The sequence below is a fragment of the Bactrocera dorsalis genome, chromosome 1 (assembly GCF_023373825.1).
Source record: "Bactrocera dorsalis isolate Fly_Bdor chromosome 1, ASM2337382v1, whole genome shotgun sequence".
NCBI classification, from domain to species: Eukaryota; Metazoa; Arthropoda; class Insecta; order Diptera; family Tephritidae; genus Bactrocera; species Bactrocera dorsalis.
Window position 1 is genome coordinate 41,168,512 of NC_064303.1, and position 24,994 is coordinate 41,193,505.

The 24,994-nt window shown below is 35.8% G+C and overlaps 2 protein-coding genes across 17 annotated transcripts in view; both read right to left on the reverse strand.

Moving 5' to 3' along the window:
- Positions 1-24,994, reverse strand: part of LOC105227099 (uncharacterized) — a 401,109-nt gene that overhangs the window by 362,035 nt on the left and 14,080 nt on the right. Inside the window, exon 2 of one of the 16 annotated variants that reach the window (XM_049462369.1) lies at positions 8,341-8,654. The exons of the other annotated variants lie outside the window; for them this stretch is intronic. The gene's annotated coding sequence lies outside the window, so the exon portion shown is untranslated. The remainder of the gene's footprint in view (positions 1-8,340; positions 8,655-24,994) is intronic. 16 annotated transcript variants of the gene reach the window in all.
- LOC125775372 (uncharacterized) overlaps positions 1-24,994 on the reverse strand; it is a 211,079-nt gene that overhangs the window by 130,015 nt on the left and 56,070 nt on the right. The window lies entirely within an intron of this gene.

Sequence of the window (24,994 nt, forward strand, 5' to 3'; positions counted from 1 at the left end):
TATTTTTTTCAATATTTTGATATGTAAATTATTTGAATCTTCAATTTTGGTCCCATGCTTTTTTATTCCGGCCATTCAAAAGAAAAATTATTAAAAATTATTCAGTAAAAACTTTATGTGCGCTTCACACAAAGTGAACAATTACAGATTGAAATTTGTTACGAAGCCACGACGAGTTCGTACTAATATCAGCCAGCGTTCTTTTTCCCATCAACATACATTGGCAGCCCAAAGCACTTAACCGAGTCCTCCCAGGATGCGATGACATACGTGCGCAACTATGGTAAGGTCAATCAGCAAGCGATCGTCACGATGTCATAGCACGACTTTTCAAACAACAGCTACGATGTTTTATGGACGCACACATTCTTTTTTGGATGGGGGACAGTGGCGTAGCTACAACTTCGGGTGCCCGAGGCCAAGGATGTTCTGCCGCCCCCACGAGGTGGTTTGAACAAAAGTGAATTTTTACAAAATATCTCCGATACTAAGTATATAAAATTTAGGAACTAGAAGCCACGCAAATTCTGAAGTTTCAAAATTCTCACAATACGGTTTTTGAGGAAATTGATAGTAAATTTACAAGACATCTTATTAAAAGCCATAGAAAAAACCCATTTTCGCCCTATATCTTGTACACTTTTGACAAAATTTGCAAAATAAATTTTGTAAAAAAATTTTTTGAAGTATTTTTCTAAATATTAAAAAACAGCGAAAATTGTTTTGCCGCCCCCAAGCCGTTGCGCTCGGGGCGACTTCCCCCTTCGCCCCTCCCCTAGCTACGTCATTGATGGGGGATGGTTGTTACAGCAGGTCAAATTGATGAAACCATTTCTAAGAAAACTCCTCATTCAGAGAAAGATCCAGGGATCCAGATTCATGGACCTTGCGGAAACTACAATCTCTTTTCGGTTTGTATGTCTGATAATAAATGCACGAAACACTATCCAGGTGCTTTTCTTTCGAAAACACAAACTGGAAATGATGGATATCCAGAGTGGCGTCGATCACCAGACAACAATAGCAGAACATTCAACATTCAATTTAAAAGAGTAAATATCGAAGTTGACAACACATGGATCGTACCTATTGCCTAATTTACATTCAAAACTCATATCAATGTTGAGTATTGCAGTTTGGTGAAATCGATAAAATACATGTGTAAGTACGTCACCAAAAGAAACAACATGGTGGTTATTGGTCTTGAACAAAACGGTAGATACGTGAACTGTAATAAAGCGCTTTGTAGGATATTTACTTTTCCAACTCATGAGCGCTTTTCGACTGTTGCGCGTCTCGCAGCTAATTTGGAGAATGGTTAAAGAGTGTATTTCAACATAGAGAATACAGTACAGCCAGTAGAAACACCGCCAGCAACAAAATTAACATTGACGAGTTTTTTATTAACTTTCGTAAGTGAACCGTTTGCGAGAACATTGCTCTATTCGGAAAATGAAGACGACGCCGTGAATTATCCAGTGGAATTTCTCAATTCTTTGTAGAGGCTTGGTATGCCACCGCATCATTTGCGTCTCAAAGTTTGATCTATCCTCATATGTTTGTTTCGCATTCTTCATGCGCCGAAACTGTGTAATGGAACCCGACTGATTGTGACTCAGCTATGGAATACAAGGGGGCAAAATGCTTGATTCTACGAACGGCTAGATATACATACATACGTGGCATGCTCACAAGTTGGAAAGCCATCTCTTCTGTACACCGGAAGAGAAACCAAAAAATGTTGTTTATCAAGGTGCGTTACATTGAAAAAAAAATAATGAAATGTTAAAGTTAAACCTTCTTTTGATTCCAAAACACACCATTTCACGCAGGACAACGGCTGCTGTGTCAGCTTTACCATATAAAATTTTAAGTAATTTGAACTTCAAAGTTGGAAATCTATAAATAGAAAATTTCTGGCCTAATGAGAAGATCACACCAAAATCAAAAAAAATCTATCTTACCCAAGAGTACCAACCTAATTAGAGTCCTAAAATTTCTTCCAATCGTTCTCAAAGTGACGCTGCATCCGTTATTTGTGTTTACAATGGAAAAAGTGAATTCCTTACTTCGATATAAATTTTGTTTGATAGAACTAGCATAAATGATGCCATTGTCAAAGAGGCCACAAATGGCAATATGCTAGAAAACTCATGAAACTGTATTCAGTGAGCGCGAAATGAGATTAAATAGTTATTTAATACGTACGCAATTACTGCGGGGTTCTTTGAATATCAATAATAAAGCAAATGTTTCGTAATAATTCTGCGCCGATTTATAACAGGGGATATAACATGACACACATGAGATCAAACGATTCTACGCTGATTGGTTGTAATTCTGTAAAAGATTTTGAAAGCTCAAAAACAGGGTGGGCAGGCAATATTTTACCAATTATTTTCATATAGTCGAAGACTCCTATTTCCGAGTTTTTGAAAGTTGAAATTATAAATTTGATAACTGTCGGAGCATTAATTTGTGAATTATAGTATATCATTTTGATTGAGGCAACTTTTGTTATTGTGAAAATAATATTTTATGCTTTGTAAAATAACGTCAGGTTGATACAGCTTTGAATAATTTTATATTTTACATATTAGTGGCATCACTACCTCTCTCTACTGTCGTCGGCAAAATTAGAAATATTTTTAATTTATCGAGAGCCCCAACCGAGAGCCTGCTGTCGTGTAGTCGTGCAGCTGCCTAAATAACTGTGTCCATAAGAATATGTGTATTTTAATATTTGACGGATGTCGCTTGAAGTCTGTCGCCTCCTTTGTGTTTACAGGATCATTCGTGATTACACTTACATTTTTTGGAACGAAGTTCCTTACGGCAGGCTTGGAGAAGATAGGGATTTTGCTGCGGAACCTAACTGAAAAAAAGTGATAGTAAAACCGTAAGAAAAAGACCCGAAGCTCTTCGATCTCAAAAAGCTATTTATAAGTATCTTTGTTTGAGACTCAGGATCTTAGGCCCCTGTCACAAACACTCCAGAAAACGTTTTGTTTCCGGTATAAAAAAAACTAATGAAATGATAACGCTTCCCTCTTTATCTCATCTTTATCGACTTCCAAGAGGCGTTTAATACACTTCATAATCTGGAATGTATTCGATAATAGAGGGGTCTCCTTAAAATTAATTGATTTAATAAGACGGTCTACTCTGATGTGGGTTAACGTACTTTGTGTGAAAAAGAACTCATTAATTGAATAAAACCACCTATACGATGGTAGAGAGTCTTCTTTATAGACTTGTCTAGGTCCAGAACTAACCATATCCTAAAATTTAAGTTTTTATTATTAAAAAAAAAACTCCGAACAGTTATAAATGTAGTAGTTTCAGATTGTTGGGAGAATTAAAATCATTTGTATGGGCACGTCCCAATCTTTTTTTTACATTTTTTACTTGAATTTTCTGACTCTTGACTAAAATATTCCCTTAACATCGTATTGGATATAGTAATAGATATGGCTACACGCGGAACGGGAGGAATGAGCTGGTGCCAAAGTAGAAGTTTCAAAGACCTAGACTATGGAGACATTATACGAGGGCTGTCCGATAAATAACCGACCTCAACGTGAAGCTAGCGGCACATCTGAAAAAAAAGTTTCTACTTCAAATTGTGCATATTATAATAGCTACTCGCCAAAATTTCAGAAATTTATCTTGCGCAATTATCTGTTGACAGTCGTTTTTGTGAGTCTATTTCGGTGATTTCCCCAAAATGGAAAAAACTGAATATCGAGCTGTAATAAAATTTTTATTTTTGAAAGGCAATACGCCTTCACAAATCAAAGATGAGTTGGACTCTGTCTATAGTGACTCTGCACCATCGTTTACCACCGTAAAATTTTGGGCAGCTGAATTTAAACGTGGTCGCAGGAGCTTGGAAGATGATGAACGTCCTGGGCGTCCAAAAACTGTAACCACTAACGATAACATCGCTAAAGTTCATCAATTGGTACTAGACGACCGCCGGATTAAAGTTAGGGAAATAGCTGAGATTATGAAGATGTCAAAAGAAACTGTTTGTCACATATTAAACCAAGATTTGGGCATGAGAAAGCTGTCCGCGCGTTGGGTGCCGCGTTTGCTTACGCTAGACCACAAACGTGCGCGCATGAACATTTCCAGCGCTCTGTTGGCTCAGTTTAGAGGCAATAAGACCGAGTTTTGGCACCGATTGATAACTGTAGACGAAACTTGGATTCATCATTATACGCCCGAAACAAAAAACCAATCTAAACAGTGGATTGAAAAGGGGGAACCAGCCCCAAAAAAACCTAAAGCTGTGTATTCGTCTGGGAAAGTGATGGCGAGTGTTTTTTGGGACAGCCATGGAATTATTTTTATCGACTATCTCGAAAAAGGAAAAACTATAACAGGAGCATACTACGCATAATTATTGGACAAGCTAAAGGAAGAAATTTCGAAAAATCGGCCACATTTGCAAAAAAAGAAAGTCTTGTTCCACCAAGACAACGCACCATCTCACACCTCAACAGTCGCCATGGCGAAAATCCACGAATTGCGGTTCGAACTGCTTGACCATCCACCTTATTCACCGGATCTAGCACCAAGCGACTTTTTTTTTGTTTCCTCAACTTAAAACTGCGCTCGGCGGCCAGAGATTTTCGTCAAATGAGGAGGCAATCTCTTTCGTGAACTCGTATTTTGACGACAAAGACGCCAAGTACTATTTGGAAGTGTTGCAGAGATGAGAGCATCGCTGGGAGAAGTGTGTGGAGTTACAAGGAGACTATGTAGAAAAATAAAAAAAAAAAATTTTGAAAAAGTCGCGTGCATCATGGTTAGGTCGGTTATTTATCGGACAGCCCTCGTATGTTTAACACACACCTTTGCAAAAAGAAACCCATCAATGGGGCAAGAAACTGCAGCGAAAGTATTTAAGCCTCGGCTAAATCAAAGAAATGCGTATAAACACCACTTATACCCAAAACTTCCAAGTCGATTGTAGAGAATTCGGAAATGTGAAATTCTTTTAGTTACTTGGGCAAGTTATAGGTATGCACATTTGGTTTTACCAAACTCGACTATTATTTTAATAGTTAATAATTTGAATTACAATTTGTTTTTTTTATTTTACGTAATTCATTATTTCTTTAAATACTAAATTTTCTTAATACTTATCTGTACTTAAATAAAAACTTATCAGTAAAATTTGAGAAAAAAATCAAGACAACCTACATAAAATTAAGCACAATTTTTTTTTTTTTGCAAAAACTATTGCCTTGTTTTGCTTATGAGTATATTGCATTGAAAAAATTAAATTCAAATATTGTACATTTGAAATATTAGTTGCGGCATTTAATGATACATTTTGACAAATTCCAATCGTGCCTTCAAGTTCTTTTTGCTGATAAAAGGCTTATAGTGGCTGGAATAACCATCTTCTCAGATTCTACGCTATTGCGTCCTGTCCAGAATTGTGTAAACCGCGTACTACCGTTTGCTTTGATTTACACAAGGTCCGGATAATGTCAAAATGTCCTTAATCAAAAACCCATATAACGCTATAATAAACTCAGCGTAGCAAGTGAGTTCGATGGCTCGCTAGTTACAAAGAATGCAAATAGATTCGGTACTATTCACAGTACTCTTAGCGCAGTACAACATTTTATTTATGATAATAATAATAATTTAAAATATTTAAAAAATTGTGCATACTCAATAAATTGACATACTTACATACATAGATATGTAACTCCATATCAATATTGAATAGTTTTAGGTGATATTAACAACCGTTAGGGATTATATACGAGGGCTGTCTGATAAATAACCGACCTAACCATGATGCACGCGACTTTTAAAATTTTTTTTTTATATTTTTCTACATAGTCTCCTTGTAACTCCACACACTTCTCCCAGCGATGCTCCCATCTCTGCAACCCTTCCAAACAGAGCGCTGGAAATGTTCATGCGCGCACGTTTGTGGTCTAGCGTAAGCAAACGCGGCACCCAACGCGCGGACAGCTTTCTCATGCCCAAGTCTTGGTTTAATATTTGACAAACACGTTCTTTTGACATCTTCATAATCTCAGCTATTTCCCTAACTTTAATCCGACGATCGTCTGGTACCAATTGATGAACTTTAGCGATGTTATCGTTAGTGGTTACAGGACGTTCATCATCTTCCAAGCTCCTGCGACCACGTTTAAATTCAGCTGCCCAAAATTTTACGGTGGTAAACGATCGTGCAGAGTCACTATAGACAGAGTCCAACTCATCTTTGATTTGTGAAGGCGTATTGCCTTTCAAAAATAAAAATTTAATTACAGCTCGATATTCAATTTTTTCCATTTTGGGGAAACCACCGAAATAGACTCACAAAAACGACTGTCAACAGATAATTGCGCAAGATAAATTTCTGAAATTTTGGCGAGTAGCTATTATAATATGCACAATTTGAAGTAGAAACTTTTTTTTTTTTAGATGTGCCGCTAGCTTCACGTTGAGGTCGGTTATTTATCAGACAGCCCTCGTACTAACATACTATTATCTTGAGAGAGTACAATAAATTAACTGAAATTTAAAATCGCATTCGTTTGTACAACTGTCTACCCTTAATTTGAATTTTCTTTCAACGTCACGAAATACGATAGTCACGAAATGTTTTAAGGCGCATTTCTGGTGGCAGTTACACACATAAATACACACTTAAATAGCTGTACAAGTTTATACGAGTACAAGTGAAAAATACTTACATATGTGTGCAGTGGCAGATTCAGAGGGGGGAAATGGGGGAAATTTACACCAAGGAAATAGCAAGAAAAACAACGATATTCATCACAGTCGTGTGCAAATTTCAATTTACGATTGGCCTATGTGATATTCTATCTCTAACTCATTCACTCAGCGTGATTCTTCAGAAAAAAACGATCGATCTGACAAAGACATTAAATGTCATACATTACAAGCTGAGGAAAATTTGCGATCCATTATTCAGGAATATCTGTTGTAAACAATCGGCGAAAACTTGAAGACTGGATTTCCTAGAGAAGTATTGGATGGATTTCAAATGAGTTTGCTGCTTCCAGAAGAAGTATGTGCTTTGAAAACCAAAGAAATGGAACATCTTATTGACTACTTGATAGATATGTAGATTCAAAGGCCTTTGGATAATGACAACGTCGTGCAACGTTTGACGCTCAAAGGTGAACTTGATCACTGGCAGTGCCACTGGGGGCAGAAGCAAAAGTCAAAAAACAACAAGTTACCGAGTACTGTATTGGAAACGTCGAAGAACAGCTATATAGATCTATACCCTATAATTCGTAGTTTTCTTCGCACATTCTGCAAACTTCCTGTGACGAATGCGAGCTCTGAACGCTCTTTTTCAACACTTCGCCGCATGAAAACGTGGCTGCCGACAAACTTGTTTCAAGATACATATATACTTAGATTGATCGGCGTTGCTGCAGAAGAAGTTCTCGAAAGATTCTAAAAATTTGCCCCCATCGTTTTGTTTTGTGAAATTTTTCTATTCAATACATGGACTGACTACAGTATTATATATTGCAATAAAGTATGCAATTATTAATATTTTTTCAATTTAGTTAGATTTGATATTAGAATAACGATTTGAAAATTTTCCACTATGCTATTAAACTGTATAAAGACTACTATATTTAATATATTAATCTCCATGTTTCAAGTAAATGTTTATTTTGTCTCCCCCCAGAACTATTTCTGAATCCGCCCCAGGTGTTTATGTATGTACATATATACTTACTTATTATGTAATGAGGTGGCAATTTTTAATACGGATTTTCGTTTACTTTCCACTAAAATTTGCAAGTTCGTCAGCGTTATCGATCCAAAAACAACCTTTAAATGGATATTTAGGCAATACAAAAGTATAGACTAAAGCAATATTTAATAAAGAAAGTAAAGTTGTCTTCGATTCGCCAAGCGTCACTATCCAGCGAATCAAAGAAACTATACCAGATTCTTAAACAAATAGGCAACACTTGTGGTGCAACCTTGCGCTAATATGTCTTCTGACGCATGAAGGCTGAACACATAGAGCGCGACAGACTGCACACGTTCTTAAGGACAAGTTATTTAGAAAGCTGCACAACTACACAACTACAGGCCGTCAGTTGCCGCTCTCACTAACTTCAAAATATGTTTACGAGTATATTTGCCGACGACAGTAGAGAGGATTGATGCCACTAATATGTAAAATGTAAAATTATTTCAACAAATGTAAAAGCTCTAACAAACATGACGTTATTTTACAAATAAAAGCATTATATAGCTCTGTTATATCATTTGTAATAACAATTGATAATTTAAAACAAAAATATTTACCTATTTACTTATTTATTCACTTTGAACAAAATATTAAAATTTCATTGAAGTGTGAGATATTAGTATGGCAACAACGAAATTGTGTATATGCAAAAAGAACAGCTGTGTTGTCTTCTCTACATGCTGGCCATTGTTACGTCGCTGCCTTCTTACAAATGTTCATGTAGTAGGATTCACAACGCCATTTATAGTTCACTGTCGTGCAGTCATGTCGTGTCGCTCTCTATGTGTTTAGCACTTGAGCCTACTGCTTCGCCGAGTTAATGGCGAAATCTCATTCGATCAATTGTTTGAGTATATAAGCGAATATTGTTCTGTCGGTAGAAGCAAAAGAAGGTTGCTGTAACAATTTATTGTAACAATTTTGCTTTTCTATAAATTATTATAATTGATTTTAAAAATATATATAGTACAAGAAGAAAAACGTAATTTTTAATTTCAATTATCGTTTGAACCATTCACAATAAATAAGTAAAAATAAGCAAAAATTGGCAGCATAGACGATAAAAGTAAGGGGCCATTAAACAGACATCAGAAGGTTATGGAGTCACAGAGAGTGATGAAAACGACGCTAAGTTTGCTCCATTATTACTACAGATTTTATTAAATCTCCAAGCATCATCCCATCTGAAACAAGTTCCATATGATAGTTATTACCCTAGTTTCGAGTCATACTTGTTTAAAAGATCGTGTAGCATATGTATGTGGCCTATATTTTTCTTCATATTAAGCCAACAATCAACACTAACAATCACATAAAAAACAAGAGCTGTTACCTATGGCGAAAATTCGTCCTCAAAGAATTGGGGGTAGACGTGCCTGAGAGATTCTCCGTTAATGGAGAACGGAAGGAAGAAAACGATGTTGATACGAAGGATGTTCCTGACATCCAAATTCAGAACGAAAAGAAGTGGGTCAAAAGTCCATGGACACAATGATTAAGTTTTGTATTTTTAATTAGCATAATGAAGTATCTATTATTTCTTGACTAGTCATTCGTTGTGTCTGTACTTTAATATTTAACTAGATGTTGATTTTATTAAAGATTATTCAATAAATATTAGAATAAATAGAATAATCTTTTTTTTTATAAATCCATAAAATTGGAAAATGTGTGACGTCACGAAAGGGGGGCTAGTTCAAAATGTGACAACTTGTGACAACTTGTGGGAGAGGGGTTAAAAAGTTCTTAAATTCGTGTGACGTAATTTATGGATGGCCCCTAATAATGAGGTATCCGCTTGTTTCCTTCCTTCAATTCAATTCGATAATTTTGTTATTGCTTTCACAAGCAAATTTTTTGGCAAGAGAGCAGAGAAATTACCAATCGAAGACAGATTAAATATACTGTTAATACGGGTGAATTTTAAATCCGAGTCCTTAACGAAGGTTCTATGCCGGATCTAAAAAGTTTAAATTTTTCAATAGGATAGATTTGTGCTTATTTAACTTTTTTTATAATATCGAAATTATAACATTATGAACCATTTAGCAAGTATCGGTTACCACAACTGCAATACATTGAAAGAATTAGCGCGGCAACTTACACATACATATACTCCGTGCAACTCATAAGGCTTTTGTGTAAGAAAGAGATAAACGTTCACACGTACACAAGAATTGCGCTTAGAATTGTCAATTGAGATTAACCGTGCGATTCTGTACTGTGATACAGTCTCAAGTCTCTAAATTTGAGATTTTGAGTTAGAGACAATTTTTGAGACTTGAGACGATTTTGCTATTTTGTAAGTGACAGTCACAAAATCTATTACATTTCATTATTCAGAGATGTTTTTGCACTTGAATGAAAATAAATATGTCGATAACAAATATTGAATTTTCTATAACATAGTCAAAAAACATCATTATCAACAAAAATAAAAATATGTGTCGACTTTGTTTCATAATATTTACGAAAGTTATGTAAAATTGATTTATTTTTAACCTTTTCGTGGTTGAGTTGCTTACAAAATATAAAAAAACGACAATCGATTAATATCTATGATGGTCTCTATTCAGTATATTGACAATGGCAGACAAGAATTATTTTTAGTTTTGTGACCAGCTAACTACCAGGTCTCAATATTTTGAGACTAACGCTAGAGACTGTTTAGTGAATAGTAACTAGTCACAAATTGAGATTTTACCTCAAAATGTCTCAAATAGAGACTGGTTACAGAATCCCGCTATAAGAAACTTATAGAAACTTTAAAAGAAATCTCTGGTAGGGGTGGGGTAGTTAACCGGTGATTTAGCCGATAGGTTGCTTGTAGGGCAGTAACGAAGTACTAAATTGGGGGAGGACAGCCGAATACTTTGTACTCTTGCAATTTGTGAGGAACAAGATGTTAAAATATATTCTGGTGCTGGCAAACTTTTATATTGGGTTGTCAAAAAAGTCTTGCGGTATTTTCGCTAGTTGGCGCTGAAAGCGCGTAGTTCTAGTTTTATTCTTCGCATCGGGTCGTGCTATACCTTTTTGGAAAGCTCATTTCACACGCTAACACGTGTTTGATTAATTGTCGTTTCTTTAAAGTCGTTCGTGAGTTATAGCGTGTCAAACATGGAGAAAAATAAAAAGAAAATACGGCATATTTAACAGTACTACTACGATAAAGGCAAAAATGCATCTCAAGCCGCCAATAAAATTTGTGCAGTTTAAGGACCCGATACAGTTTCCATTTCCACCACATAACGATGGTTTCAACGTTTTCGTTCTGGTGTAGAGGTGGTCGAAGATGTGCCACGCTCCGGAAGGCCTGTCGTCGAAAATTGCGATAAAATCGCTGAATTGGTCGAAAGAGACCGGCATAGTAGCAGCCGTAGCATCGGTCAAGAGCTGGGCATGAGTCATCAAAAATTCATTTCAATTTCAATAAAAAAAAAATAAAAAAATTCAATAAAAATACCGCAAGACTTTTTTGACAACCCAATATTAAAAAAATGTTGCGAATCAAAAATATTGAACATTTGTAAGTGCAATATGGCTGCTTTAACTATTCGTCTAAAAATTAATTTTGTATGGTACAATGAACCAGAAACCGAGTGGACACAAGAATGATAGAATATAAGATTACGACACTAGTTTACCGTTAGTTTTTTTCGGTTTAGCTCGTGACAATTCTTACAAAAACAAATACATTGTGCAACAATTTCGTGACGTAACAGTTTTGCGTTGAGAAGAACAAGCATAGAATTGCATATAAATTGTAAACAGAAAAGTAAACACTTTTGGAAATTCCCAAAATAATAATAATTCATTCGTCTTTGCAGGAAAAATTTCAGTGGAATGTTTAGAATATTGTTGCGAGAAAAGATATACATAAGTAGTTTTAGGCACATCCACAATAAATAGAGTAGAAATTGTTCAAATGAAGAAAACCAGTGAAAGTGTACTGTTGTATTTATTTAAATTTCTAAGCATAAATATATTAATTTTTTAACACTCCAGTAGTCGCGCGTACTACAATAGTAGACCACTTGTGTATATACTTTTACGTTTTTCGAATAACTATTCGCAAGAAGTCTGATTTTAAGTTCCTAATATGTTTAAAATGAATATTTTTTGGTTGATTTGGTTTTATAATAAACTGTTACTTATTATTATTAAAACAAATTTTTTTATTTACAAATATTTCGTTTCAAACCCTTATGTCTAAAATGTTCTACACATGTAGTACGCGCGACTACTAACGGCACAAAAAGGGGCGCGACCACTGGAGTGTTAAAATGAAATGTGCAGTGGCTTGTTGTAATAATTATTATGCAATTAAAGGATTGAAAACGAGTTTTTTCAGTTTTCCGGCCGATTTAAAAGTTGTTATTTTGCAAAAGAAATGATATATTTAATACTAAATCCTCTTTAATATGCAGAGATCACTTTAGAGATGAAGATATGTATTATGAACATCTGATACATCTGAACTTATAATATATGTATATATTTATATACAACACAAGAAACGTCTTCTCCATTTGAATCACAACTTAATAGACAATTTTTTTATCAATAGGCCGATATATTTCTTTAGAAATGATTAAAATCTTTTCACTCAACAATATTCAATCGCTTCACTAAAACTTTTCATTAAAATCGAAAGAATTAATAATATTTTGCGAATTTACAAAAGTGTTTACTTTTCTGTTTACAATTTGCAATCCATTTGACAGTTTTTCACTCTTGTTCTTCTCAACACGGAACTATGACGTTTCGTAATGGCGGTCGTCGTAATCTTGTATTCTATGATTCTTGAGTGGACATAAAGGAAATTGTACTCGTTCCTTTTATTAATTAAAAATACGTCGAACAAATTAAAAAATGGGTTCAGTTTGCGTACATACATATGCATCTACAGTGTTAAGTGCTAACAAAAGACGCACAAACGATTTCTTACATTAATGATTCTTTGATGTGCTTTGTTCACACCTATTCGCAAAACGTTGCATGTCTCTTGTGCCTATTTCGCTATAATTGTTGTTTAATTTCTTATTCATATGCACATTAGTGTGATCCGTAATCCCACCGAAACTTGCGTGACCGAAACTCCAATACTTTTATACAATTTTTACTTGTCACTAATACTCCGTCACAAATCTTTGAAATGAGTAAAAGGTCAATCTATTGTGTTTTTTGTTTGTTTTATATTATAAGCTCTTCACAGCTCATAAGCTCAACAGCTGTTAAGCAAAACTAAAACAAAAGAAGACAATCAATTTTTTTAGCTGTCACTGCGTATTGAAAACGATGGATGTGAAAGCGTTCAGCATGATACCGTGAATTTGGCGTTTGCTTGTTCGTTGTGACAAATTGAATTCGAAGAACGAAAATTTAAGTTACAAACGCGTCGATAAAGAATAGATTTTGATTGTGATATTTATTTGTGAATCAGATGAATTCACCAGCGCTTTTGGAGGAATGCCCAACAACGTCTTCAACTCCCGTAAAAGGTACTCATCGTTCCATCGAATGCGATATTCGATGTGGCCAACACGCAAAGGACAATAAATCTTTCGCAGAAGTTTTCCCTCGAAAACTCGCAACGTCGACTCATCGGTTGTTGTCATCGTCCAAGCCTCTGCACCATATAGCAGGAGGGGAATTATGAGCGACTTATAGAGTTTGGCTTTTGTTCGTCGAGAGAGGACTTTACTTTTCAATTGCCTACTCAGTCCGAAGTAGCACCTGTTGGCAAGAGTTATCCTGCGTTGGATTTTCAGGCTGACATTGTTGGTGGTGCTTATGCTGGTTCCCAAATATATGAAACTATCTACAACTTCAAAGTTATGACTGTCAACAGTGACGTGAGAGCCAAGTCGCGAGTGCAACGACTGTTTGTTTGATGACAGGAGATATTTCGTCTTGCCAGACCCATTTGCTTTGCTTCCGTTCAGGAGAAAGCAAAACTAACGACGCGGGTGTTGGGGCCGATGATATCAATATCATCGGTATACGCCAGCAGCTGTACACTCTTATAAAAGATTGTACCTGCTCGATTCAGTTCTGCAGCTCGAATAATTTTCTCCAGCAGCAGACTGAAGAAGTCGCACGACAGGGAGTCGCCTTGTCTGAAACCTCGTTTGGTATCGAACGGCTCGGAGAGGTCCTTCCCGATCCTGACGGAGCTTTTGGTGTTGCTCAACGTCAGTTTACACAGCCGTATTAGTTTTGCGGGGATACCAAATTCAGACATCGCGGCATAAAGGCAGCTTCTTTTCAAGCTGTCGAAAGCAGTTTTGAAATCGACGAAGAGGTATTGCGTGTGGATTCTCCTTTCACGGGTCTTTTCAAACATTGGCTCATGGTGGATATCTGATCGGTGTTTGATTTACCAGGTCTAAAGCCATACTGATAAGGTCCAATCAGTTTGTTGACGGTGGGCTTTAATCTTTCACACAATACGCTCGACAGAACCTTATATGCGATGGTGAGGAGGTTAATCCCACGGTAGTTGGCGCAGATTGTGGGGTCTCCTTTTTTGTGGATTGGGCATAGCACACTTAAATTCCAATCGTTGGGCATACTTTCGTCCGACCATATTTTGCAAAGAAGTTGATGCATGCACCTTATCAGCTCTTCGCCGCCGTGTTTGAATAGCTCGGCCGGCAATCCATTGGCCCCTGCCGCTTTGTTGTTAGGGGGGCAATTTCTATTCGAACTTCTTCATGGTCGGACAATGGAACGTCTGCTCCATCGTCATCGATTGGGGTATCTGGTTCGCCTTCTCCTGGTGTTGTGAGTTCACTGCCATTCAGCAGGCTGGAGAAGTGTTCCCTCCATAATTTAAGTATTCTCTGGGCATCGGTGGCTAGATCACCTTGGGGGGTTCTACAAGAGTATCCTCCGGTCTTGAAACCTTCTGTAAGCCGCCGCATCTTTTCGTAGAATTTTCGAGCATTACCCCTATCGGCCATCTTATCAAGCTCTTCGTACTCACGCATTTCGGACTCTTTCTTTTTCTGTCTACAAATGCGTCTCGCTTCCCTCTTCAACTCTAGGTATCTATCCCATCCCGCACGTGTTGTGGTCGATCGTAACGTTGCGAGGTAGGCAGCCTGTTTTCTCTCCGCTGCGACACGGCACTCCTCGTCGCACCAGCTGTTCTTTTGCACGTTCGGTTGCAGCTGTACGTAAGGAGTTTTAAATGCCGACCCACAGTTCCCTTATACCGAGTTGTTGACGAGTGCTCTCAGGGAGCAGGAGTGCAAGCCGAGTAGAAAATCGTTCGGCTGTCTGTTGTGATTGCAGCTTCTCGACGTCGAACCTTCCTTGTGTCTGTTGGCGTGCGTTTTTTGCTGCACAGAGGCGGGTGCGAATTTTGGCTGCAACAATATAGTGGTTCGAGTCGATGTTAGGACCTCGAAGCGCACGCACATTTAAAACACTGGAGACGTGTCTTTCGTCTATCTAGTTGGTGGTTTTTCGAATCGGAGACAGCCAGGTAGCTTAAAGTATCTTCTTATGCTGGAATCTAGTACTACAGATAACCATATTTCGGGCCTCGGCGAAGTCGATCAGCCTCAACCCATTTTTAGATGTTTCCTCGTGGAGGCTGAATTTAACGACCGTAGTGCCAAAGATACCTTCTTTGCCCACCCTGGCGTTGAAGTCGCCAAGCACGATTTTGACATCGTGGCGGGGGCATCTCTCGTAAGTGCGCTCTAAGCACTCATAAAAGCCATCTTTGGTCACATCGTCCTTTTCTTCCGTCGGGGAGTGGGCGCAAATCAGCGATATGTTGAAGAACCTCGCTTTGATGCGGATTGTGGCTAGACGTTCATTCTCCGGAGTGAATGATAGTACTCGGCGACGGAGTCTCTCTCCCACCACGAATCCAACACCAAACTTGCGCTCCTTTATATGACCACTGTAGTAAATGTCACAAGGAACTACTCGTCTCTGTCCTTGTCCCGTCTATCGCATTTCTTGGACGGCGGTGATGTCAGGCTTTATTTTCACGAGGACATCAACCAGCTGGGCAGCGGCACCTTCCCAATTAAGGGACCGGACATTCCAGGTACATGCCCTCAATCCGTAGTCCCTCTCATCCGAGGCTGATTGAAACTTTTCATTGGGGGTGTTTTTTACGTGGCGGGTCCCAAACCCAGCGCACAACCCTAAGTAGGGGATATTTCGCCTTCTCACTTAGCTCGCCTTCAAACGGATGTTCTTAGGCTACCCAGAGGATATTTGGTCAAAGACCGGAAGTCGTGAGCTGCTTGAGTCATATGTAAAAGAAGAAGTTCAACATTTCTGGTTGCTATACATATACTTATATATGTACACTGACGAATTCCTGATTTTGTGTAACTGGGACGGTAGGGGAGACAAGCAACAGCTATCAAAATTTCTGTTGTCCAACATATTATATGGTAAATTTAATACATACATATTTTCCTAAAAAGATGTATTTTAATTTGATTATCGATTATTTTACTAGAAAACTCGATTCTCGAGTAGAACCGGAATCGATTTTACCATCCCTACTGGCCGCCGTCGCGTGCACATTAAAACCTCCGCACAATAACCACCACAAAAAAAATGATTTTTTTTCCATGTAATTTATATGGAAAACAGAAAATTTGAAATAGCCACCTCTTAATATTAATAACTACTAAGAGCTCATCTTTTGAGTGACTTTTTTTTACACATTTTCTAAAGTTTTGAGCCTGTTTTTCAGTTGAAAAAAAAGGTTGCCTCAGAATGAGACACCCTAATGTATACACATACCATGATAAATCCAATTAGCTTCAAATGACCCACCGCGAGCCAGACGGGGCATCAGGAAGATAAACTGTGTTGTAAATTGCTGTAAAGCCAAATGGAGCCTAATGTGTGAGCACCCCTATTCTAATACGAGTTTTCCTTAATAAACAATGTAGTAAGAGTAAGTGCTATTGTAAATGTTATTATATAGCAATGTACTCTGACTAATAATAGGGTTTAGTAAAACAATATAGCATATGTATTAGGTAATTATAGAAAAATTATAGAAAAACAATTTACCGAGTATATGACATTATGTCAGTTATTAGTGAACAACCCTAATGCAGTTGCAAATCTTTGCGTTCCTGCCGTCATCCTTCATGTCTACGCTGGCATATTGCTTTCAATGCCGATTGAATGGTGTGTGGCTATGCTTGCGGCTGAGGTGAGCAAAATTTTAATTTTTTTTATATCCCCAAGGTTTATTTAAGCAATCTAGCTGATATACTCGTATGTAGGTCTATTGCTTTGTTTCAAGTGTTCTTGACTTTTATAAATATGAGTAAATATTGTACATATGGAAATGGAACTACTTGTTAGGACATTTAAACATTTGAACATATGTACATAAGTATGTAACATACATAAGTGGCTAGCTATGGTAAGCCTTTTTATCATATGCGATGAAGCTGATCGAATGAAAATTTTTAGAAGTTTTCAATAAGTGTACCTCAGATAAAAGAATTATGGTAAATGTACTATATTTATTTTAGAATACAATAAACACTACTATCAGAAATAATACAAACTAACCTATTATCTCATATCAAGGCTATAAAAGTTCAACATAACTAGGTTTGAATCACTAATCACTATGCAATAGAGTTTAATAACATTATTTTGTGTTTATTACTTTTTCTCTAAACTATTTCTGAAATGGCGGCGTGAATGTTATTTTGTTTCAAATAACAGCGATTTAAGCTGATAAATATAATAGGGACGCTTTTGGTAGATTTGTCCAAAATGTAAAATAACATGTCAATTGAAAAGCCCCTAGTCCACAATAATAAAACATATTTATTTGGCAAAATTCGTTTTTTTATTCAACACAGGCTCTCTTCAGGGGTGATACACTGATTATAGCGACTCTCCGACTTTTCGACATCGACTTCAGAGTGAAATGATAGAGCCATGTTTCATGCATTGTTACATATCGTCACAAAAACTCGTGTTTAATATGCTTGAACATCTCCAAACTCTGCTCCGAATCTCCAATTTTTCATTGTTTTTGGCCAAAAGTGAATTCGGGCGGCACCCACTTTGCACAGAGCTTTTTCATACTCAAATGGTCGTGAATGATGTGATATCTTTACAGTGTCTGCTATGATTTTCTCTCTTTTTAACTGCTACACGGATATATCCTTTTGCGTTATCCTTTTGCATTTTGTTGGTAACTGCCAGGATACCAGGTCAGGATCTGACATCTGATACTACAAACACTATAACACCAAACAACAAATGGACTGTTTATTTCATTTTTTATGATTAGTTTTTGAAAATTTTATTAGAAAAGGAATTATTTATTTAATTCATTTATTTATTTTTTATTTAAATTTCTTAATTATTTTTTTCCGCTCTAACAAACAACACAAATCATCTATCACAAGTGGAAAATTCTTTTGCGCAGTAGATAATAAAATTTCTATTTCTATAAATATATTTAAAAGTTTTAATTAACGTAATATATAAGGTATACTTAAAAACGGAATGCAACAAAATATGGAATTAAATAATGAATGATATTTCAGAATTCAAAAATGCCTAAATAAAAATGAAAGTTTACAAATAATATATTTTTATGTGAAACCTTTGTAACGTATTATTATATTTCAAAACTCCTCCCTTTCATGAAAATGTATATTTTTAACATAAAACTCAAAAGCATGCAACACTTTTGGTTTAGGCCAAGGTATAAAGCTATGTATATACATATATAAAAAAGAAATGTGGTGTCGTGAGACACCAAGTATGAACGAAGTTCCTTCGGCTAACGTAGAATCGATACAATTTTCAAAAAAAATGTGCTTAATTTTATGTAGGTTGTCTTGATTTTTCTTTCAAATTTTGCTGATTAGTTTTTATTTAAGTAACAGATAAGTATTAAGAAAATTTAGTATTTTAAGAAATAATGAATTACGTAAAATAAAAACAAATTCTAATTCAAATTATTAACTATTAAAATAATAGTCGAGTTTGGTAAAACCAAATGTGCATACCTATAACTTGCCAAGGTAAATAAAAGAATTTCACATTTCCGAGTTCTCTACAATCGACTTGGAAGTTTTGGGTATAGGTGGTGTTTATACGCATTTCTTTGATTTAGCCGAGGCTTACTTTCGCTGCAGTTTCTTGCCCCATTGATGGGTTTCTTTTTGCAAAGGTGTGTGTTATTAAACATATAATGTCTCCATAGTCTAGGTCTTTGAAACTTCTACTTTAGCCTTATCTATTACTATATCCAATACGATGTTAAGGGAATATTTTAGTCTAGAGTCAGAAAATTCAAGTAAAAAATGTAAATTAATATTTTTAATATTTTTTTTTATTATTTTAACATTACAAGAATACATAACAAAATCTGAAAATAGCTACTGGGGTCTAAATATACGGTTTCCTGGGGGCTTGAATAGTTTTGATTGGATTTAAACAACTCTTGGTCATAAGGTGACATACACTAAAGATATTAATTGTGCAAAGTTCTATCCAGTTATATTCACAGCTACTTGATTTGTGTACTGGAAACTGAACGAATCAAGTGGAATTTAAAATTGTGCTATATGGAAAGTAGGCATGATTGTTGTCCGCTATCGTCCATTTTCACAATGTTACATAAGAATGTAAGAAGAATGCCGCGTACTAAATTTTGTCGAAATCGGTCAGTCGGGTCCCGAGATATGGGATTACAACAAAAAGTTGGCGGTGCCACACTCATCGTCTAATTTTTCAAACCGGCTCGCATAAAGCTTTTTCATACCATCCTGGTGGTCTCTGGCGTATTTAGTTATTAATTTATCGTGCTTTTAGTAGAAATGAGCGGGATTATCCGCCGATTTCATTCACTTTTGGTCGGTAGAAGTTCTTATAAGATTTATGCTCAGCAAATTTGGTTGTTGTAGCTTAAGTGGTTTAGGAGCTATGTACATTATTAGACAGCGGGACCACGCCCGCTTTTTCCAAAGGTTGTGCCCACAGGTGCCCTTAGCTACTGCCATTCTTACAGCTACTGTGCTTACAGCTTCATATCTTAATTGAGCGCTTAGTTATGAAACTTTATATATTTTCGGCTAGTGGCGATTTGTGTTCGGACAGACAGACAGTCAACCGAAATTCAACTTTTCTCTTCGTCCAGATCGTTTATATACATATATATAACCCTATATCTATCTCGCTTAGTTTTAGGTGATACGTACAACCGTTAGGTGAACAAAACTATAATACTCTGTAGTAACTGGTTGCAAGAGTATAAAAAGTATCAGCTGATAATGTGGGGTCTCAAAAGATTGGGACGTGCCCATACAAATTATTTTAATCCTCCCAACAATCTGAAACTACTACATTATAACTATTCGGAGTTTTTTTAATAATAAAAACTTAAATTTTGGGATATGGTTAGTTCTGGACCTAGACAAGTCTATAATATAAGGAGTCTACCATCGTATAGGTGGTTTTATTCAATTAATGACCTCTCTTTCTTACAAAGTACGTTAACCCACATCAGAGTAGACCGTCTTATTAAATCAAATAATTTTATGGAGACCACTCTATTATCGAATACATTCCAGATTATGAAGTGTATTAAACGCCTCTTGGAAGTCGATAAAGATGAGATAAAGAGGGAAGCGTCATCATTTCATTATTTTTTTTTATACCGGAAACAAAACGCTTTCTGGAGTCTTTGTGACAGGGGCCTAAGATCCTGAGTCTCAAACAAAGATACTTATAAATAGCGTTTCGAGCTCGAATAACTTACGGTCTTTTTCTTACGGTTTTACTACCACTTTTTTTCAGTTAGGTCCCGCAGCAAAATCCATATCTTCTCCAAGCCTGCCGTAAGGAACTTCGTTCCAATAATTTAGTTTTTGCATTCATAGGGTATAAATAGTTTGCCGAATACTGTATGTACAGTTGATCCAGCTAGCTGACATTTAAATATGCCAAGGAAAATTGTTGGGCATAACATTTCGAATATTTGGATATGCGAAAGTTCTGCAAAGTTTTCTACCCTCTTGTTAGAAAGTAACATTAAGTAATAACTGTATAGAATTTATTCACTATTGTTTTTGTTCACCTAACAGTTGTATGTATCACCTAAAACTAATCGAGATAGAATATAAGGTTATATATACATGCATACATACATACATGTATATAAATGATGAAGGTGACGAGCAAAGTTGAAATCTAATTGGCTGTCTGTCTGTCCGTCCGTTCATCGGTTCAAGCTGTAAATTGAGATATCTTGATGAAACTTGGTATGCACCATTGCCACGCCTCCAAATCGCCATTAACTGAAAAGCTATAAAGTGCCATAACTATGCACTAAATTAAGATATAAAGCTATAATTTAGAACAGAGGATTGCAGTAGCTAGGGACACCTGCGAGCTAACAATTTTGAAAAAGTAGGTCCTCTAATAAGTTTAATGTACCACTAAAGCCACAACAACCAAATTCGCCCAGCACGAATATTACAAGAGTTCCTAGCGATAGCGTGAAAACGAATGAAAAGTCTGCTCACTCCCCATATAACGGTACTGTTCAAAACAACTAAAGGCGCGAAAAATCAATAAACCTAAATGCGCCAGAAACGTAAAAATTTGACGCCGGGATGGTATGGCAAGGCTTTATTGAGGTCGGGGTAAAAATTGGACAATGGACGTGGCACCGCCCATTTTTTGGTGAAATCCCATACCTCGGGACCCGACCAACCGATTTCGACAAAATTTAATTCGTGGCATTTCGTTTATGTTCTTATGTCACGTTGTGAAAATGAGCGATATCGGACAATAACCACACCTACTTCTCATATAGCACAATTTTAAGTTCCATTTGATTCTTTTACTTTCCAGTACACAAATCAATAAGCAATAAATATCACGGGATTAAACTTTGCCCGAATAATGTCTTTAGTGTATGCCACCTTATGATCAAAAATTGTTTAAATCCAACAAAAAGTGTTCAAGCCCCGAGGTACCGAATATTTGGACCCCAGTATCTATAGTTGAATTTTGTTCAAAAATATTGGTTAATATCTGAGATATATAATAGAAATTCAGGGATAGTACTTCTCTGACAGTGGTATTTCTGTATATGTCAAAAATGGGTTGAATCGGACCACTACTTCCTTTAGCTCCCCTATACCTAATATAAAGACAATCGAACTTCCGGGTGACTTTGTAAAGCATATATCGGCTAATATGTAAGTTATCTCAATGAAAATGAAGGAGCGTGTTGTGCTAATAATAATGAATTTTGTGCCTAAAATAGATAAATTTGATCGAAAACTTGACTTACCTTTTAAATATACAACTAATATCAGGATTGTCGAACATTCGGCTGACTTTACTCTATATGATTACTTTTTTAGTAAATGACATGTTAATAGTATGTGGTATTAGGAAAAATAGATGAATCTGGTCGATACTACCCCAACTTCTATATACTGCATATAATGGTTTTCCTTTTTGTAACAAACCTTATGTGTCTGTCATATAGGAGTTATATATAATGCCTATACCTATATATAAAATTGCTTGGATTTCGATCCTCAAGTTGGCGTTTTACACCTTATTTCCCTGGCTTTGGTTATTCTAAGTTGCAAGTGTATAAAATGTTTGGTTGTACCCGAACTTAGCCCATCCTTACTTGTTTTTTTGTCTGCATTTCACTTAAACATTCATTAGTAGGCGAAATTATAAATCGACTATAAACCCCTTTGGTTTCTTATTAACTTTTTCTGTAAGACATGGACTCACATGTAGCACCATTTATCAATATTATTAGAATCAGAGATAAAGAGATGTTTAACTCCTCTCTCACTGGAAGTGAGAGAGCAATTGCTAAACGTCAAAACCACCTAAACTTTGACAGTTGGTCGAGTTCAGGAGGTTTTGACGTTTAGCAATTGCAAACGAGCGATGGCCAGATTGAAATCTTACCAAAAAAATATGTAAACGGAGGGATTTGTTGCATCGTTCAAAACCACTGTTAAACAATGAAAATTAAATAAATTTGTGAAATTTAAAGGTATTTGATGAAACGTTTTGTAATTTGAAGCATCATAGTATTATTTTCAATGGAAAATGATTAAAAACATTTAATGATTGAGAGCTGGCAAGCTTAAATTCTTTTATTGGGTATAGAAAGGTCAAAAGTCAGTTGTTCTAATATTCTTTAAAACGATTTCAATAGTTCCTCCATATAATAAATAACCACTATATAGTAATTTTTATTCGTATTTCGTTATTGGGTTGATAAATGCCCAAAAATTATTATTTTGTTCAATCTGGCCATAATGGAAAACGTTATAAAAAACGCAAATTTTGAAGCGCTCTCACACTGGAATAAGTTGAACATCCCTTTATTTCTGATCATATCGTCTTGATGAACATTTTGTTACCTACATAGAGTTTATTTTCATTAGTTTTAGGTGATACGAAACCAGTAGATGAACAAAATCATTATGCTCCGAGCCACATGTTGCGAGAGTAAATACAACGGGAGTAACGAATCTTTCATAATTTTTATAATAATAATTGAAAATAACAATTTAAGAAACAAATGTACTCTTTTATGTACTATTTATTCCAAATTGTAGAAGATATACAAATCCTCCAGAAATGAATACAGTAAAACATCATTATGCTATTTTCTATTGAGAATCATATAAATACCAAAGAAAGATTTCCGTACATTTCATTCAGCTTTTAAATGTTAAAAAAAGAAAAATATATAAATAATAAAACAAAAGTAAAACTTTATTTATTTATTTAAAAACATAAACTAGAAACTGAATAAAAAATTAAAACAACACAAAATTTTAAAATTACTCAGACTCTGCAGGCGAGACCAAGAACTTTCCTTTTTCAAAAATATGCCCAAAGTTTGCTGAACATCGTGTTTTTATATTGAAGTAAAATTTCTTGCAACAATTAAAACCAGGATAATTTAAAAAAAAATGTCCATTGCTTCGTCAATTAGAGTCATTTGCTTTTCCGTGAAGATAAGTTTGTACGCTCACTTATAGTTATGTAGCGAGCTGTCTTTCCAAATCCAGTTGCATACATTTCTCGTTAGACATTTCTTGGTTATGAGAAACAAGAAATTCATTTATTCTCTTGCTAATTTAGCAATTTCATGACAAATAATATCCGCTTTATTGTCATATGCTAAATAGGAATTGTCACCTGTTTTTCTTATGTGTACATTCTGACCATATTTTGCGCCAAACACCATTCATGCAAGAAGATTTTGCTTCCCCCCAAAACTGTGGAATAATTGTCCATCAGTTTCACTTAAAAGTATTTTAAATGATTGGCTGAGATAATACGTTTAAAAATTCGAAATTACATCCTGCTCCTTCGACTGCATTAAAGATGTGGTGTGCATTTTCAGATAAGTCATCAATGTAAACAGGTTGACCAATAGGATTACCTAACTTCTCTACATTGCAAAAAAGGTTTAGTGGCGCACGTAGAAACCCGGTTTATAAATAACAACGTCGTCATCCATGATTTCTTATTGGCTTGCCAGTGTATAACAAGTCGATCCTTTGAGCAGCCCTTCGGCTTAAGGCCTAACTATAATATGCATAAGCTGCCGTATGTTACTGTCAAAAAATGAACGAAAAGCCTGTCAAATGCATAACGAATGGAGAGTAGACTTTTGAATGACTATAATGTGCTTAAATGCATAAGAAGAAAGTGTCAAAAACAACTTGTGTTTTGGTTTTGTTTAGTTTGCATTTTGCAAAAATGAACAGAATATTAAAATATTTAAAAACAATTAAAATGCTTACTTCTGTTTTAGAAGGAATACGCATATTGACAGAAATTAGTGAAATTAAAAAATAGAGTTCGGTCATGTTCAGTGAGGGAAATAAACAGGAAGAGAAAGTAGGATAGTTTTTTTGTACGATTCCTAGGATTTTTTATATACACCCGATTGAAAGAAAAGGCATATTGTTTGTCGTAAAAACATTTCCTTTTTCAATATTTTCCATTAAATTTTGTATAAAACATTCGTCGTTCTCCATCTTCAAATTCAAAATGATGTATCTGTTGACAAAAAGAGAAAACAGCTCATTCCGTACGGAACATGCGATCAGTTTCGCATTTTGCTTAAGCAAATGACGTTTGACAAAACTTAACGAAACTTGATGTTAAGCACATTAT